The sequence below is a fragment of the Brachyhypopomus gauderio genome, chromosome 16, assembly GCF_052324685.1.
Source record: "Brachyhypopomus gauderio isolate BG-103 chromosome 16, BGAUD_0.2, whole genome shotgun sequence".
In the NCBI taxonomy this organism is placed as follows: Eukaryota; Metazoa; Chordata; class Actinopteri; order Gymnotiformes; family Hypopomidae; genus Brachyhypopomus; species Brachyhypopomus gauderio.
Genome location: NC_135226.1, coordinates 10,936,358 through 10,954,307, shown reverse-complemented (window position 1 = coordinate 10,954,307; position 17,950 = coordinate 10,936,358). Strand labels below are relative to the sequence as shown.

Sequence of the window (17,950 nt, the reverse complement as noted above, 5' to 3'; positions counted from 1 at the left end):
TTTCATTGGAATGGGTGGAGCTTAGATGCCATGGGCATGTCATTTTTTAATATCAGGCATTAAAAAATAATACTTGGTTCAGCCCCACTCACACTGATCTACTCATGTCAATAGATGCCTGCTCTCTGCCTGAACATAATTATACTCCAATCAGGCCCCCACTGCTGTGAGATTGAACGTCTGGCTCGTCTACTCTGCCATTGGCTAGTGGGAAGCTTTAATTCACTGTGATTACCCTCTCTCAAGCAGAATCCTCTTTCCCCTGGCTGCAGCACTTCCACAGCTATCCAGTAGGTGCCATATGTTTACCTGCAGGGAATGGGTTCTCTGCTTTCTCTCCAAGACACCTTATTATCCTCTTGGGGGGGGGGGGGGGGAGCATTCCTGTTTGCAGGGGTGAACTAATTCAGCAGCTAAAGATAGAACCACACATAGGGCACCATGGCAAATGATGCATATGCTTTAAATCTGAGCTTTGATGAGATTTGTGGATCGTTAAGTCTACTAAGGAACAGAACAAAGCAAGTGTTTAAAATAAAAAGCTTACATACTGAAAGATTTTTGAAGCCATGGAGCCATTGAAGACTTCCTGTATCTGTAGTGATACTAAAGGGTTCCTATAGCCATAGTGACAATAAATATTTCCTGTAGCTGTAGTGACAGTGAAGCTGTTGGATACCAGGCGCAGAGGTAATGCACCCAGAAGGACTTTCAGAAGGTACAAAGGTAAAAAAATTTTCTTGAAAATACATATGTCATCTCAGGATGCCAGTAATTCTGGAGGGTACTCTCTTTAACTACAAGGCTTTAAATTATAGTGGAGACGTAAGTGGAGTAGAGACAGTTTGAGCTCAGTGCCAGATTGCTTAAGAGTAGCTTGTTTTGTTGGAGCTGGTTGTGTTGTTGCAGACTGATTTCAGAACTTCATGTAATTTCTCGTGCTGTGATGAAGAGTTCTTAGATAGTTGATTGCAACTGAACCACCTTCAGCCTAAACAAGAAGCAGTTGACCTGGAAAATAAAAGAAAAAAAAACAGACAGCATCTGTTGGGAAGATGTGCTGCTCCTTGTACGCATTATTCTTGTGTTTTTACCTGCATGCACATGTGTGCTCTGTTCAAGCTGGGAATGCCACAGGAAGGAGTTCTAATTGCTGAGATTCATCTGTATTTGTCATCTAAACAAGGGAAAAGGCCATAGATTCTTTTGTGACTAGCAGAGTGGGCATGCAAAGTAGAAATATTAAGGTACTGGATTGTCATTGTTCATTTACATTTCAACCTTGTTGTTTTTCTTCATGCTGACAGGCCTGTGCTTTCTCAGTAAACTCTTCAGCTTTGCTTTACTGATCATCATTACAGGGTTGAGCTGGGACCACTGAAATGCCTCTATTTTGTGGTTTCTATCATGGTAGTGGAGACAGCAATCTGGATGGAGGCAAGTTGCTGCAGACTATCATAAAGGTGGAGCCTTCCAGCAGAGATAGGGTACTGTGATCAGGATCCTGGTTGCCAGGTAAAGGCGAATGAGGTGTGAGGTGAGGCTTATGAATAAATGATGGAATGACTCCGGGGCTGTTTTAGAGGCCAGTCATGCTCTCTTCTCTCAGTAGGGAAGTTGAGGTGGTCAGAACATAGAAGCCTTGGGTGTGTTTGCCATACACTGGCTAACCTTCAGAAAGCTTTCTGGAAACTCACCACATATCAATAATGCAGCAAATCACATTGCACTGCAAGAGGGGACCCAATCCAATGCTACATGCAGAGATGCAAAGTGTATGTGAGAAACACATTTACTGATTGTGCCTTGTGCTTGACAGACTCATGTAGTTTCCCTATCAACACCACTGCACTGCGTCGCAGGTTCTTCAGTACAGCCCAGTCAGTGTGTGTGCCCTGGGCTTGTTGCCTGATTGTTACCAGGAGAAATGAGTCAATGGGTGTGTGTGTGTGTGTGTGGGGAAGAATATGTGTGTGTGGGGGGTGTATATGTGTGTGTGTGTGTGGGGGGTGTATGTGTGTGTGTCGGGGGTGCAGTATATGTTTGTGGGGGGTGTACATGTGTGTGTGTGGGGGTGTATATGTGTGTGGGGGGGGTTGTATATGTGTATGGGGTGTATGTGTGTATATGTGTGTGGGGGATGTATATGTGTGTGTGGGGGTGTGTATATATATATATGGGGGTTAAATGTGTGCGTGGGGAGTGTGTGGGGGTGTGTGTATATATATATATGGGGGTTAAATGTGTGTGTGGGGAATGTGTGGGGGTGTTATATGTATGTGTGGTGTGTGGGGTGGTGTATGTATGTGTATGAGGGAAGTATATATGTGGGGGGGGGGGTGTATATGTGTGTGGGGGAGTGGGGCGGTTGAGCTGAAGGGTAGCCTGTGGTTGCCTCTCTCCTTGGAACACGTAGGGCACTGAGTAATGAGGGCTGCAGTGACATGCCTTTCCCCTTCAATCCACACCTCCACTGTCTTCCCTCTGCTTACACAGGAGATGGTGTGGGAAACGTGCATTCTGAGCCATAGTTAAATGCTATCAAATGGAGATTGGTTGGACAGGTTTGTTTACTGGTAGAAAACATTTCACAGTTAGTTGGATTATTCTAGGTTGGTGTTTATGCTATATAGCTGTAAATCATGTGGGATGTTTGAAGTAAATTGAATTTAGAGTATTTACATTACAGGATACAGAATAGACTGTGTGTGTGTGTGTGTGTGTGTGTGTGTGTGTGTGTGTGTGTGTGTGTGTGTGTGTGTGTGTGTGTGTGTGTGTGTTGTGGGGTAGGTAGAAGGCTGGGTGGGTGACTCATGTTTGATATCACTGGGTAGACAAATAGTAATTACATCTGTTATGTTATGGAAACACTACAGTGAATTAAAAAAGACTTTCTTGAGTTTAGAGTCCAGCTAAAAACACTAGAATTTTCAGGGTGCTGTAGAAGGACCTATAGTCTAGCCATTCACAAAGTTGTGAAGAAGAGGCTGCAGTACTGTTAGTAAAGCATCATTGTCTACATGTTGCACATATGAAAAGACTGGAGCCTCCACTCACACAGAAAGGGGAGAGTTTATTTTTCTTTTCTTTCCTCTTGTAATTCAGAACACACAGTTAGCCATGTAATCTCTTGCTTGTGTCTTTATCCAAGGCAAAGATGCTTACAGGGACCACATAAAGGGAGTTTTTACCACGCCTTCCTTCTCTTCCACATAACAACTAGTTGCACTTTTAGTATGCACCTAACTCTCATAATAGAATTTTATGTGTACTATACACTCAACTCATAAACTAATATATGGCGGTGTCCATTTTGATAACCCTAGTAAACAAGCTAGCTAACAAGCTCACTAACTAGCCATCTCTGATAGTTAGTTAACATGGATGTTTTTATCAAAGTCTTGCTATTACAAATGACTTAAACAACAAAATCCTCCCCCAACAGAGTTATTAAGTGGCAATGGTGTTACCTGTTACGTGTTGAGTGATGTCATGAATGCCCCTCGTGCACTTTTACTTGTAATTCAAGACACACAGATAGCCATGTAATCACTTGTTCATGTCTTTACCCAACTGAGGCAAAGCTGCTTACGTATGCCACTATAAGAGAATTAGGGAGCACCACTCGCCACCTAGTGTCCAAACATCATCACCGCTCTTCCCTTGAAACATTAACAAGGAGGCAATAATCACCACTTTTCCCTTTAAACATTAACATGGAGAACAATAAAAGGGGGAGGGGTCACTTCTCCACTCCACTACATATATATATGCTACCTTAGCCAGTTAACTTCAAATTGCAAAACAGTTCTACAGACACTGTGATGTACCTTATTGTAAACACTTTATTCATCTCAGTCAGTCAACTCCATCTATAAAGAAAGACCATGGCTGTGTTCAAAATAGTCTACTACATACTACTGGCGTACTGATCGAGCCCCAAATCAGTATGTAGTATGCAGTATGTGACCAAAATGAAAATTTCCAGTACGCGAAACATACCCGGATGACCTACTACTTCCGCAAAACATTCCAGTACGCGAACAGAGCTATCTTCGTGGTGTACTGCATCCCATCATGCAACGCTACGTTCACGTGACCCCGTAGTGTGCTTTGCTTTTGTCGCATACTGGAAACTGTACTGCATACTACTACGAGGACCAGTATGCAGTATCCAGTATATACTGAGTCCAGTATGCAGTATCCAGTATGTAGTAGTCTATTTCGAACACAGCCAATAACTTAATACAGGGGGTCCTCGGGTTACGTCAGTCCCGAGTTGCGATGTTTCGTCGTTACGACACATATCCCATTTACTGTATAAAGCCTTGTTTTGATCTAAGTGGTTTTGCGTCGTAAATGTCGTAACACGAACTTTGTGTTTGGTGTGCACGGCAGAAGAATACACGGTTACGCTGAGAACGGTGTCACCCCTGTCGCCGTATATATACCCCCTGTATGTGTTTTTTAATAAATACTGTTAGGATAGGTGTTAGGATAGGATAAGTGCTTACAGTATGTTATTTCTGTACAGTATGTACGTATGTTCTGACTCACACCGAAAATTGGTTTACAGTGTAGGAACAGATCAACATCATAGGTCGAGGACCCCCTGTATCACATGTAATTGTGGTGGGTGGCTCACAGCACCACGAGAGGAAAGCAACAAGCCAAGAATAAGTCTGGGCTCGGTAGGTTGATCCCCTCAGGTGGCTCCACCTTATAATGCTGCTCTTTGTGAAGTCTTGGTGTCTGCTACATGTAATTAGCTCATTGATAAATGTTATTGGTTGTTCCTGGCTACCCTGATTCTGTCTCTCTTGTTTTGTGAGGGACTGTTGTCGCTTGTTGTTCTTTCTGGGGACATTTCCCCCATTTTTCTTAGCTGTCCATTTGCCTTCTCCAGTCAACCACCCCCAACTCTCTAGTGGTTTAGTGGTTCGTGTAGGGGGCCTCTGGTTTAGGATGGATCCAGGTTTGCATTCAGGACATGACTAGACGACAAGATCTTTTCTTTTAATAAGATGCCTTCATTTCTTGTAGATGTGACTGGGGTTTCCCCCAACTGTAAACCCATCTCACCTGTAAACCCATCCCACCTGTAATCCCATCCCACTTGCCCTCTTCACTTCTCCACCAGACTCTCCCCTCACTCTCCATGTTTCAGTTGTCCTCTGTTTCTCTACTCCCTAATATTGTAGTGGGCTGAGCCATGTTCCCTGCTGCCTGCTTCCCTGGTTCAAAACTAGTTAATTTGTTCTCTGTCAGTTTGGTTTTCCCTTTTCCTTCATGCCTCTTCTGTGTTCCACCTCATCATCATTTGGATCCCACTAGGAGAGTCTTCATTCTAGTGAGCAGCTTAGGGATGCAGCCTGCTGCGGTTCATAGACTTGGTCACCATGGCATCACTGCTGCCCCTCACAGTACTTTTTTCTTGAGAGTACCCTGAGGACACACCTCTTTTATGGACTGTATGTTAATTAATTGTTCAATACTATATTGTAACTAGTTGGTCAGGAGTGCCACATCAGGGGTGAGTTCGATCGTCACGTGGAAGAGTTCAGGTATCATGGTATCTTGTTCACAAATGAGGGACGGATGGAACGGGAGGTTGACAGACGGATTGGTGCACCATCTGCAGGGATGCTGTACTTGATTATTGCGGTGAAGCAGAGCTAAAAGGCAAAGTTCTCAATTTGCTAGTCAATCTATGTCCTGACTCTCCCCTATGGTCATCATCTCTATGCAGTCCCACCAGGATTTCGCGGGCCTTTTTTGTGATTGTTGCGGGCTAAAATGTTTGATGTTGCGGGTGTTTTTCAAAAAAATTGTGATGCAAGTTTTGGTGTGTTTTTGCTTTTTTTGTGAGTACATTGCAACAGGGAGTAAATGTTGTATGGTTTCCTCTATTTAGTAGTCCATTTTAATTATCTATTTACCTATTTATTGAAACTGGAGGGGGTGGCAAAAGTTAATTGTTGACGGGGGGTTTTAGCGAACGTAAGTTGTTACCCGGCGGCCTGTAAAATGGACACAAATTAAGTATTATATCGAGATCGATCGCCAGTGGTTGGCACCAGAGCAAACTAGTAACTCATAGATGTAGATCAGAGATAAATAAACTAGATTTTTTTTTCTGTGTGAGAAATCGGAAGTGTGGCGTGAGAGCGTGTGAAGACGGTCAAATGCGTGTGTCTCACGCTCAATACGTGAGAGTTGGCAACCCTGATATATTTATGGGTATTATGCTTCTTATCCTGTGTTTTATCCCTGGTTTTAACACTTCAAGCAATGATTTTATTTCTCTTACTCTATGTGGTATGAAATAGTTTGGGCAGGAATGATCCCTCTGAAGATTTTGTATGCCCCGCCCCCTGAAACACAGGTGTTGGGACAGAGAATGCACAATGATCCCTCTCACTTTCTTGAAATGATCCCTCGAAGTGCAACAGCTCAGTGGCAGAAATGGACTTTCCGTCTCTTAAAAGACTATGAAAAATCACTTGGAGTGGAAGGGCTGGTACTAGAAATGTTAAACTTGTTGGAAATACATGTATGAACCCATCGTTGTGAAACAATAAAACTTTCATGTAGTGTACCGGGATACTTTCCCGATCTTTTTGCCATTATTTTCGTCGCTCATGCTGCTTTCAGTGTGCTCCTCTTGAACGTATATACGGAAGTAAGGCGGGAGTTTGTCGACGTCACATCAAGACGACATCAGTGATTGGTCAAATTTGCGGGAAAGTTGCGGTGATTGGCTGAAGTTGCAACACCACCCTGAATTCGCGGGGTTTGCTTGAATTTGCGTTGAAGTTGCAAATCGCAACATCACAAATTTCTGGAGGGTCTGTCTATGTAGTGACCAGGGATTTTAAGGTGTCCGGGCTCTCCCTTAGAGATAGGCTGAGGAATTCAGCCATCTGGGGGAGAGTCAGAGTAGAGCTACTGCTCCTCCATGTGGAGAGGAGCCAGTTGAGGTGGTTTGGGCATCTGGTCTGGATGCCCCCTAGGTTCCTTTCTGGTGAGGCATTCTGTCCAACTGGGAGGATACCCAGGGAAGACCCAGGATAGGTTGGAGAGATTTTATCTCACCACTGTTCTCGGAATGCATCGTTATCCAGCTAGTACTAATTTGGTGAAAGCTATGAACATAAAGGCAGACTAGACCTGCAAGCTCAATTCTATTCTCTCCTAAACTTCCATAATTATAGATGGGTAATGGTTCTCTAACTGCTGGCAAGAAGGAGGGGTGATGTCCTGAATATCTTGAAATTTCAGCCATGCTTGTGCTAAAAGAGGTGGAGGAGGTGTCTGGGGAAAGGGAAACCTGGGCTTCCTTGCTTAGGCTACTGCCCCATGACCCAGACTTGGATAAGAGGATGCAAATGTATGGATAGATGGATCTTGTAACCTGAATAAAATCTTTGTCACCATACAGTTGTGCAAATTAAGGGTTGTTGTTTTCTGTCATCTTTATTACTAGGAAAATAAAGCTTTAGAAGCTAGACTTCTTAATTAGATGTTATAGTTTGCTAATGGAGTTTTCACCTGTACATTCCCATAAAGGTCACAGTATACTACACTGTTGAGCATGTCATAAGTTTGTTCTTGCTGTTAAGAAGTTCAGTTTCACTTACTGTGTCTTTATGATTTACAAAGGTTGTTATTAATTCCATATATAAACATCCTGTGCTGCATTTTCCACCTACAGTTCAGTTTACAAGCCCACACTGGGCCCACAGAGATACTCCTGCCTCTTCTGGCATTATTGGTACATGATTATATAAAGTATGATGAATTCTCAATGAACCTCTGCTTCCATAGAAAGCTAAAATGAATGTTTGTTTTTCCTGGCCTTAATCCTGACCCTAAGCCTAAACATAGAATTCATGTAATGGTTCTGAAAATGGGCCAAAGAAAAATGTACAAGCCTGTATTTTACCTTCAAAGATTAGATTAGATTCAACTTTATTGTCATTGCACATTGTCACAAGTACAAGGCAGCGAAATGCGTTCCTCTGGGGCCTCAGTGTAAAGCATGGCAATCCCAGAGTGGCCAAGGCGTCAGAAACGGGCTGAAATTCACATATGGGAGGAAAGATAGAGAGATAACATTAGGAGGGAGATAAAGTCCCCATAGCACGTATAAGCATTGGTGGTGTAGTGATATATTGATTGATTATGAATAACTATAAGGGACACCACCCTGAAATTTCAGGGAAATATGTATTTGATAACTGAAATAGATGAAATGGTGATATATCAGTCTCATTATCAAAGGTGAAGCTCAGAGTCTGCGCAGTGACCCAATACCACTGATTGAAATATATTTGCCACAGGAGTTGGTTTAATTAACAAATGCTAATTTTATTGATCAATAAATATCAACAATTTATCGTTAGTTTTTTTTTTTTTTTTTGCCCACCTCCACCCCCCCATCTTTGGAGGGCAACTTTGTTTTTCTGTACAAATCAAATGATAGCAATTCTGTATAATTCAGTACAATAGTGATAAAAGTAATTGGGGTTAGGTGGACCATACAGGAGAGGAGAGAAAAGAGGAGGAGAGAAAAGAGGGGGAGAGAAAGTAAAAAGGGAAAAGACAAAAGGGCAGAAAAAAATACACAGCTCAAATGACCACTTCAATGGTAGTGGTCACTACATTCCCCCAGAGGCCAGAGGCAGGCAGAGAAAGACCAGGGAATCCCGCCCGACCCCGGCCCCTCCAGGTGCATTCGAGTTCCAGGGCTGCACTTCCCAGCACCCTCCCAACCACGGAGCGGAGGCCCAGGGAAACCATTCATAGGGGCAGTCATGGTCTGGTGTTTAGGGAACTGGTCTTGTGACCAAAGGGTCGTGGGTTCGATTCCCAGGCCTGAGGACATGACTGAGGTGCCCTTGAGCAAGGCACCTAATCCCAACTGCTCCCCGGGTGCCAGGCTAGGGTTGGCCACCGCTCTGGGCATGTATACACCACAGCCCCCCAGTAGTCACTAGTGTGTGTGTTCTAACTGCACAGATGGGTAAAAAGTGGAGGACAAATTTCGATTGCGGTGAAAAAAAAAATCACAATTAACAAAATATGGCACATTCACATTCATTCATATTCAGAGCAAACTGAGTCACTCCCCAGGATGCCCCCCCACCCCCCACCACGGGCCAGCAGCAAGTACTGTGTGTATGTTTGTATGTGTGGGGGGTGGAGGTGGGGAAATACGTAGGTCCAGAAGAAATGGTCCTCTGGAAGAGGACCGCGTTAGGCACCGCATTTCACTGACCACCCCCCCAGTCGAGGCTGGAAGAAATCAATGAGGCAGGAAGCAGTCAACCCAGGAGACACCCCACGCTGCCATCACATCCAAGCCCAGAACCCAACCACCCCCACCACAGAGAGTAGCCTGTTCAGCCATACCAGTCATACAACATTGGACATCCACATTCACCCCAACACATATACACACCCATACATACACCCTCACACTCATATACATCCATACATGTTCATCCTGTTTATACACCCTCACACACATATACACCCACACACCTTCATCCCATATGTGCAACACACTCATATATGCACCTACACATACATATATACACCCGCATACAATCTCCCTCATATACTTAACCATTCCAACAATGGTTTGTACAACAATCAAATTACATCAACAGGATAAAAGATAAGCTGGTCTTAGTCTGAAAAGGGAGGAAAATGTGTTATGGCTGAAACTATTATCTGGAAGATACTGGCGTGTCTTATATCTATGCTAAAGCGGACCGCTGTACACTTGGTTGAGTAATCAAAGCCTTCGTGGACTTGGACGGGTGTGCTTGCTTGCCAGTCTTTATGCACTACTGTAGAATTTGTATTAATTTCTTCCGAAGACAGAATTAATCCTAACTCAACAAACGAACATGAGATGAAAGATAATTTGCTCTAAAGCGTGCCGCAGTTATGTGAGTTTAAATGAACTCAGGGCTAAACAGATGTTAGGCTTTACTTAAAATACTTATATACTTAGTTCTTGGATTCCCTTGACATTTTTGTGGAAATCCAGGCACATTTCTTGTAGTGATGTTTTGGCTTCTTTCCAACTTCTAATTCCGACTTGCACTTCAAATAACTTTTCTTACTAGGTTACTGAGTTTTAGTATTGATCCAAGGGCATTGTGAGAAGGGAGGGACTAGCTGTCATGCCTATGCATATTCAAAGTTAAGGCATTTCCCTCCAGTTGGAAACAAAAGCAATGCAAGACAGAACCATGGCAAAGATAGAAAATATTAAATTACATCAACAGACATGAAAGACGGTATACTTTTCCTACAGGTACATCAGGAATAAAGAAGAATTGGTTTGTCACGATATATTAGTTAAGGCATTTCAATAGTATTCACACTTTCAAAACCATCTATGACTTAACAGGCTTCCTTAACTTCCTTAACCATACTGGAGCTGAGGAGGTAATCAACTTAGTAGTAACAATAACCAGATTACATTACATTACATTACACTAATAAGAATAAAAGAGATGTGATATTAGTCTCATAAGTGAATAACATGGTAAAAATGTGAAATATGATCAGTATACAGTATATGCATTAATATGGAATTGAATTGATCATTTCAATAATAAGAAGACTTATTTAATTTTTATGTTCAAACATTAGTCCTGATAGCACAGTGTAGAATTGGCTAGTTAGGTTCCAGAAACTGAATATTGCTGGCTCCATGAGCAGATAGTCCTATATTCTTCAGCTATAATTTATCCTTTTCTTTATTGGAATAATTCCAAGTTTGGAATGGTCTTGAAGAGCTGCTTCTTCTAAAAGGGTTTAGAATCTAGTAACTATCCCATAATATAGAGTTCTCATAATATATGAGAATCATGGTAAATTTTGGCATTCTTGGATATAGATCTGTTTGCAAATTCCAAAGGCGATGGTTTGTGGTTAGGAATGTACCAGGGGCCATAAATGGGGCCTTCTGCCCTGGTGCAAGCCATAATTCCTCAGAATATGTCCTGGAGAATCTTATAAGAAGGGTTGCCTCAGTCCTGGGGTCGTGAACTTTGGGTCTGCAGTAGAGGGTTTTTTCTTAGCATTTTTCACTTCATGCTGCAGGAACCTTAAAGGACTAGGGATGGTTAGTTTCAAACTTTGTGAGGCAATGCACTTCCTGTAATTATGGCAGTAGGCCCTCAGAGCAAGAAATTGGAAAATCTTCTGCTTCTTCTGCTAAGCAGTGCCAGGATACCTTAAGTCCCAATGAAGAGTAAGGTTAGTACTATAGCATACAAAGGCAATTTAGACAATGATGTGCTTCTAACTTTGTGGTAGTTTGAGGATGATCCTTCCATGATGACCACTATGCAAGTGAAGTCTACAAAGACTTACTTGATGATTTTGGTGTCAAGAAACTCCAGTCGCCTCTTCAGATTTACATTTACGGCATTTAGCAGACGCTCTTATCCAGAGCGACTTACAAAGTGCTTTGCTTCTGATCACAGAATACATCCTAGGAAATAGTACAGATAGGCGAGAATTCAAGACACCATTGAGTCAGACTACTACTAAACTACAGGAGTCAGTATCATTACCTAGTGTTTTGCAAGTTAGACATTTGCCAAGAAGCACAAATAACCATAGACAGACATACAATTTAAGAACAACAGCAAGTGGTATCAGCTGAGTTAGTGCCCTGGTAAGAACTCAACAAACAGGTGAGTCTTCAGTCTACGCTTGAAGATAGCAATAGACTCTGCAGTCCTAGCAGCTAATGGAAGATCGTTCCACCATCTTGGAGCCAGGATGGAGAATAGTCTGGAGCTTTGTCTTCCATGAGACTTTAAGCATGGAGACTTCAGATCCCTTCCTTAACCCCACTGCACACCTTTGGGATGAATTAGAATGCTGATTTTAAGCCAGGCCTTCTGGTCCACAATTAGTGCCCAAACTCACATGTGCTTTTTTGACTTAATGAGAACAAATTCCCCCACTCCACTCACTCCACACTCTTGTTGAAATCTATGGTGGAGTTATAGCTAGGGGAGACCTACTGCATGCTTGCATATAGGATGTGGAAGGAGATGTCTTACACGCTCATACATGTGTGATGGTCAAGTGTTCATGTTTTGGACATAGTGTATCAATTAAATGAATGTAACACATTCTGTGTGAACATTTTAGTATTTATACACACGTAGACCTATTGGATACCATTTGTTTTAATACTTAAATGTAGACAGACTTACTGAATACCAGTACTTTTGAATCACAGTTTTACCCATTAACTGGCAAAACATTGGCTTCTCTATTACAATTGTGAAATTTAAGCTTATAATGAGACATCTAAAACACCAATTCCCTTACATCAACAATATGTAGGTTGTCCACATAAACCACGTAAACCCCCCCCCCCCCCCAAAAAAAAAAAAATCAGTATCAGTAAAATAAACATCCCTGGTATAGCTAAGTTGCTCAGCAGTGAGTCATTCTGAACCTACAGGGCTGTTTGTTGCTTGGCATGACACATCACGGATTCATCTATTGTAAAATTTTGCAAGGGATAATACTCATGTTAGAAATGTAGCAGCACTCTTGAAAAGCGTATCGTTATTGAATTGACCTCTATAACTCTCAGCCCATTATCATTGAAATGCAAGCAGGAGTTTATGGTCTGATAATGACTACTATACATGAGAGATGACTGGCTGTGTGAAGTCCAGTAAATTGGTAAATGATACTTGTTATGTTGTAATCCTACCAGTAATCATAATTTTTAAAGTGTATCTGTAATCTAATTACTGGTGTTTTCTGTAACTGTAACAGAATATATTTGCGTTCTTTAGTATCCTGACGTAACACCTGTATTCTGTTACATCCCAAATGTGCCAGCACCTGTCTGCTACATCGTAACAAAGGAATGATATATTACAATTATTTAAAAAATCTGCTGTGCAGTAAAAGTAAAATTTTATTCTCAGTTATTAATGTCTGATGTAATCTTTCATCCAAATCACATAATGCATTATCAATTTAAGAAGCCTAAGTCATATATTTAAGCCTAATTCAAATTGCTGTATTCAAGCAAAAAGATAGCATGACAGGCAAACAGAAGTAAGGCCTTCTTTGTACACTTGGAAAATTGCACTCTAAATGTTTCCCTTCATGATCAGGGCAAGATGGAGACATTCATGTTTTTATGGAAAATTACAAGCAGTGGACTGTGCACTGAATACAAATTCCTCTCCTTTGATTTTTTAATGAGTCAGTGTTAACAGATATTCCTTTGTATGCCCTTTTGTGATTTTAAATGTCTCCTTGGTTAGTGCAGTCCAAACGTAACAGTATGCGTGTCCTCTAATATTCTAGAGGATGGGAGAGAGAATGAGAGTGGGACCCCTTGATGGCCTACAGATGAAGGCCGCTCTTGTTGAGAAGGGCTGAATACTGAATGCCATTTTCCTGTGACGTGGTGTGGGGGGGGGGGGGGGGGGGGGTCACTCACAGCTAGACAGACCTGCTTCCGTTGGTCTGAAGGAGAATACTTTAAAGATACAGGAGTCGTGGCAGTCAGTTTGAGGAGAACATTTTTACAGCATTGTCTCCATATTAGGCAGCAAATTGGTTGTCTGTGCATATTTCATTAACACTTTATTGGTATCCACACAAAGTTAAGAGTTATCATGGTTTATCTGAACAGTGTTCATAATTTAATTAAATTGTGTATCCAAAGGTGGACATTCCAGGTTCAGTAAAGGTCCTCACCAAGATTTTGCTCAGGTTTCCTGAATTGTCTTGATTCCACTAGAAAATCCAGCATGCTTGAGTAAAATTCTGGGAAGGAGTTTTACTTTCTGAACCTGGAATGTCCACCTCTGTGTGTATCTGAGCATTGTTCCTGATTGAGTTCAACTCTACATGGCTACAGTGCACAGTCTGATGGACAGGCCTGGCATGATATTGCACTGTCACCAAGCCATGTGTCAACCCTGGAGTTTTATGACCATGGAGTTTCTGCATCTCCCCTCTATCGTGCATCTTTGGAATTAGGTGGACACATGTGTTTGCAGCAAGACTCAACCTTGCTCAGCCTTTGAAGTTACAAGATTTTTGGAACAGCATTCTATAACATATACAACACTCAAATCCTTGCCCAGGTGAATTCCAACTGCTCTGACAGGCAAAGGAGGGTCAGTGTTATAAGAATGGTGGAGCTACTGAAGTGGCTTTCCCACTAAGAGGCAGGGACAGGTCTAATTTCTGCTACTGATAATATCTGTTAGGCCTTTTATCACAGTGATTTCAGTTTACTTACAGAAAATCTTTAATAATATTCAATTAACAAAGTATTCAATAATCTTTAATTACATAATAATTCCTTATGTATTATGATGACACATATTATGCCATTTCAACGAGCATGTTAAATCTATGCATTATCTTTACTGCTTACTCGCACAAGTCAGGGTCACTGGAGCCAATCCCAGCATCATTGGGCAAAGGCAGTGTACAACATGGGCAGGTTACCAGTCCACCACATGGGCAACACACACTTACAGGCAATTTAGAGTGACCAATCAAATGGACACACATGTTTTTGGACTGTGGAAGCAAACCAGAGTACACAGAGAAAACCCACACGGGCAGGGAGACCATACAAACTCCACACAGAGCAGACCAGACCAAGAATCAAACCAGACCAGACCACTTTGCTGTGAGGTAGTAGCACTAACCAGCACACCACCATGCCACCCATACATACAACTCAGTGCTTTACAGAATTTATAGACACAGATAATTATTAAAATAATTAGAAGAAAAACAAGTATAATCAAACAAATAAACAAACATAAAATGTAATTAGCATATAAAAATGTAATTCCCTAAAATAACATATAAGAGATATGTTAATAAATAGAGATAAGTAATAAAAAGGAGATAAGTAATTAAAAAGGTTAAGTTCTTTAAAATCCTGAATTTCAATGGCCTCCAGCGGAAGTTGGCATTATTCATTCACCTTCTACCATGATTCTAATTTGACATCTACTGCCTGATGCATATTTCAGAAGAAATTTCATTTAGGCTCAAGAATATTGATTTTCACACTTCTTGTTGTGATGAAGAATTCTTTAGTGAACCAACTTTGACAGTTGGGCTAAAACAATGATGAAGTCAACACTTCTTCTCTACCACACTTGTGCTTACACTGAACACATGCTGTAGGAAACAGTAACCAGGTCCCATAATCTACTCACAATTATAAATTTAATTTTAAAAAATGATATAGGTAAAAGGTGAAAATATAGGTAAAACATTTTTTCAACTTTTAACGCAGATTATCTCTTGTGAACTATGTACTAGTTGAATTTCAGACAAAGTCAACACCAACTGTGCAAATTTTAAAGAACAAGAAAGATCATTTTGGTAGAGTGTTTTGCTTTGAGGTGATATGTCAAAGATGAATTACTTCTGTGATAATTAAATTCTGCTTTGCAGACTATGCAAATTACTTTTGTTTTCAGGAAAACTTTCCTAAAACTCCATCCTTGGCTGAATCTAAAATGCCGTACTTAAGCAGTAGGCATTAGATTTCTATGCAGTGCGTTCTTTCAGCAGTGGTGGGCCGTTATCGGCATTAACGGCGTTCGATAATGTGACACTCTTATCGGGCGATATAAAAAATATCGCCGTTAATCTATTCTTAAAGTTGGGTTGGGAACTGGGTCAAAATAGGTAAGCAAACTGATGACTTTCACCTTGATAGTTTAGCTCGGCTGTATTCCTAACCAAATTGCACAGTAGGGAGCTAGAACGAGTTTTCAAACCTGTGAATTACCACCCACAACAAATCGCACGTGTGCTTACATGGATGCAGCCACGAAGCCGCCAGGTTTGCTTCATGGAAAATTCATTTTTAAGAAGCTTCCTAATGGAGACATTGACAAGACTAAAGTTGTTTGCAACGCAGAATTAGTTTATTGTTTTACCAGTCTGAAGTACCATTTAAACGCAAAGCACCCATTTGCTAATGCTGCTGATGCTGGGCCAAGCACTGATGCAGCCCAGGGGAAGAGTCGCCGTAGCAGAAAACAGGTTAAATGTACTAAATGTTGGCTTACATTTCAAATCTCATATTTAACTGAATAAACATGTTATCAACCCTTTTAATATGCAGTATGTAGGCTTACAAATTCATGTTTGACTGAATATGCCCTCTTAAAGTATGTAGGCATACAGTACTATTTTCATGTTTAACTGAATAAACCGTTGAACACGAGTAGCCTACATGAACATGTAACGCTATGTGCAGGTGGAAGGACGAGGCACGAAGACCGGCTCCAACACAGCGTTTACTTTAATCAGCGTACAAATAGCGCAGACAGCGCACATCTAACAATACAACAAACGTGTGACACTCAGACAAAGACAAGCACAGGACACTGCGCAAATGCACATTAAATAGACGAACCACATAAACCCCACATGATGACGAGACGAGCCACAGGTGAAACTGATTAACACACGGACACAACCGCACCCACGATGATACACAGACGCAGACGACTAGACGTAGACGACATAAATACACGCCCAAGGGGTGGGTTCGGGAGCTGTACCATGACAGAGCCCCTCACCAAGGGCACTACCCGTCCCGGGGTGCCAACAGGACCGAACGCCCCGAACCCACACCGATGGGCGGATCCGGAGCCCTCTGTCCTGTGTCTGGGAGGACCGCCACAAACAGCCTAGAACACCCTCCCTGGGAAGACGGGGGAAAAGACGTTAGACACACATAACGGCACATTTACAAACGCACACATCGGAACATGAAATACAAGCGGCACAAGAGGGAAAAGGGGGTTCGGTAAACACACGGGTACAGACATGAACACAGGTACTGACAGACATGGGAACACGTTTCTCAAGGCCAGGAGAGCTGTCAAGGGAGAAAACACTCCCTGGCCTGCAGGCACTGCAGTGTGCGGTACTCCCTCCGCCTACGGCGCGGATCCCCCGCACGTGGCGGACGGCCCAGCAGCCTTCTCGGTGGGCGCGCGACCAGTTGCCGGGGAAGCCGTTGGAGGACGCGGCGCAGGGTACGCCTGCCTCCTTTCCGTCTCCTCCCTCCGAACTCCCCCTAGGTGACCCCCACCCCCTCCAATGCAGGAGGGCTGACATGGTCTTCCTCCTCACCATAGTACAGGGTGGGGGCTGAACACTCCGACGCAGGAGGGCTGACGTCGTCGTCCTCCTCACCGCAGTACTCAGTAGGGGCTGAGTACACTGACGGCGGGGGACTCACGTCCTCCCCGTAACACTCTGTGCGAGCAGAGTATACTGACGGGGAGTAGCCGGCTCCACCATCTATCTCCTCTTCTCCCGAGTCCTCACTTCCGAACTCACCTCCGGAGGGGTCACGCCCACCATCCCCGTATACACCACCAACGGGTCCTCCGGGGGGCGTGGAGATGATGTACTGGGAAACCCCTGTCTGCCAGCTGCCAAGGGAGAGGAGTCCCTCGTTGGGGAGCCGAATCCCAATCGCCAAGCTCGCTGGGCAGCCTGGTGGTACTGCTCTGCTTTTGACTCCTCCTTTGACTCCCGTGCGTACCGCAGCAGGGACGCACATACTGGGTCCCGCTCAAGCTCCTCCTCAGTCACGGGAGCAATGTGGCGTCGCACAGGGGAAGAGGGGTGATGGTGTCGGCTCGCACGCTTCACCTTCTTAGCATGGGACGAACGTACTGGCATTATCACTGTTTCGGCTCATCTTTCTGTAACGCTATGTGCAGGCAGAAGGACAAGGCACAAGGACAAGGACAAGACCGGCTCCAACACAGCGCTTACTTTAATCAGCGTACATCTAACAATACAACAAACGTGTGACACTCAGACAAAGACGAGCACAGGACACTGTGCGAACGCACATTAAACAGACGAACCA

The 17,950-nt window shown here is 42.9% G+C and overlaps 1 protein-coding gene across 3 annotated transcripts in view; it reads left to right on the top strand.

The window, feature by feature from the left end:
* The window catches only part of LOC143477188 (leucine-rich repeat and fibronectin type III domain-containing protein 1-like protein), a 107,464-nt gene that overhangs the window by 71,705 nt on the left and 17,809 nt on the right, over positions 1–17,950 (top strand). The gene's annotated exons all lie outside the window — the stretch shown is intronic.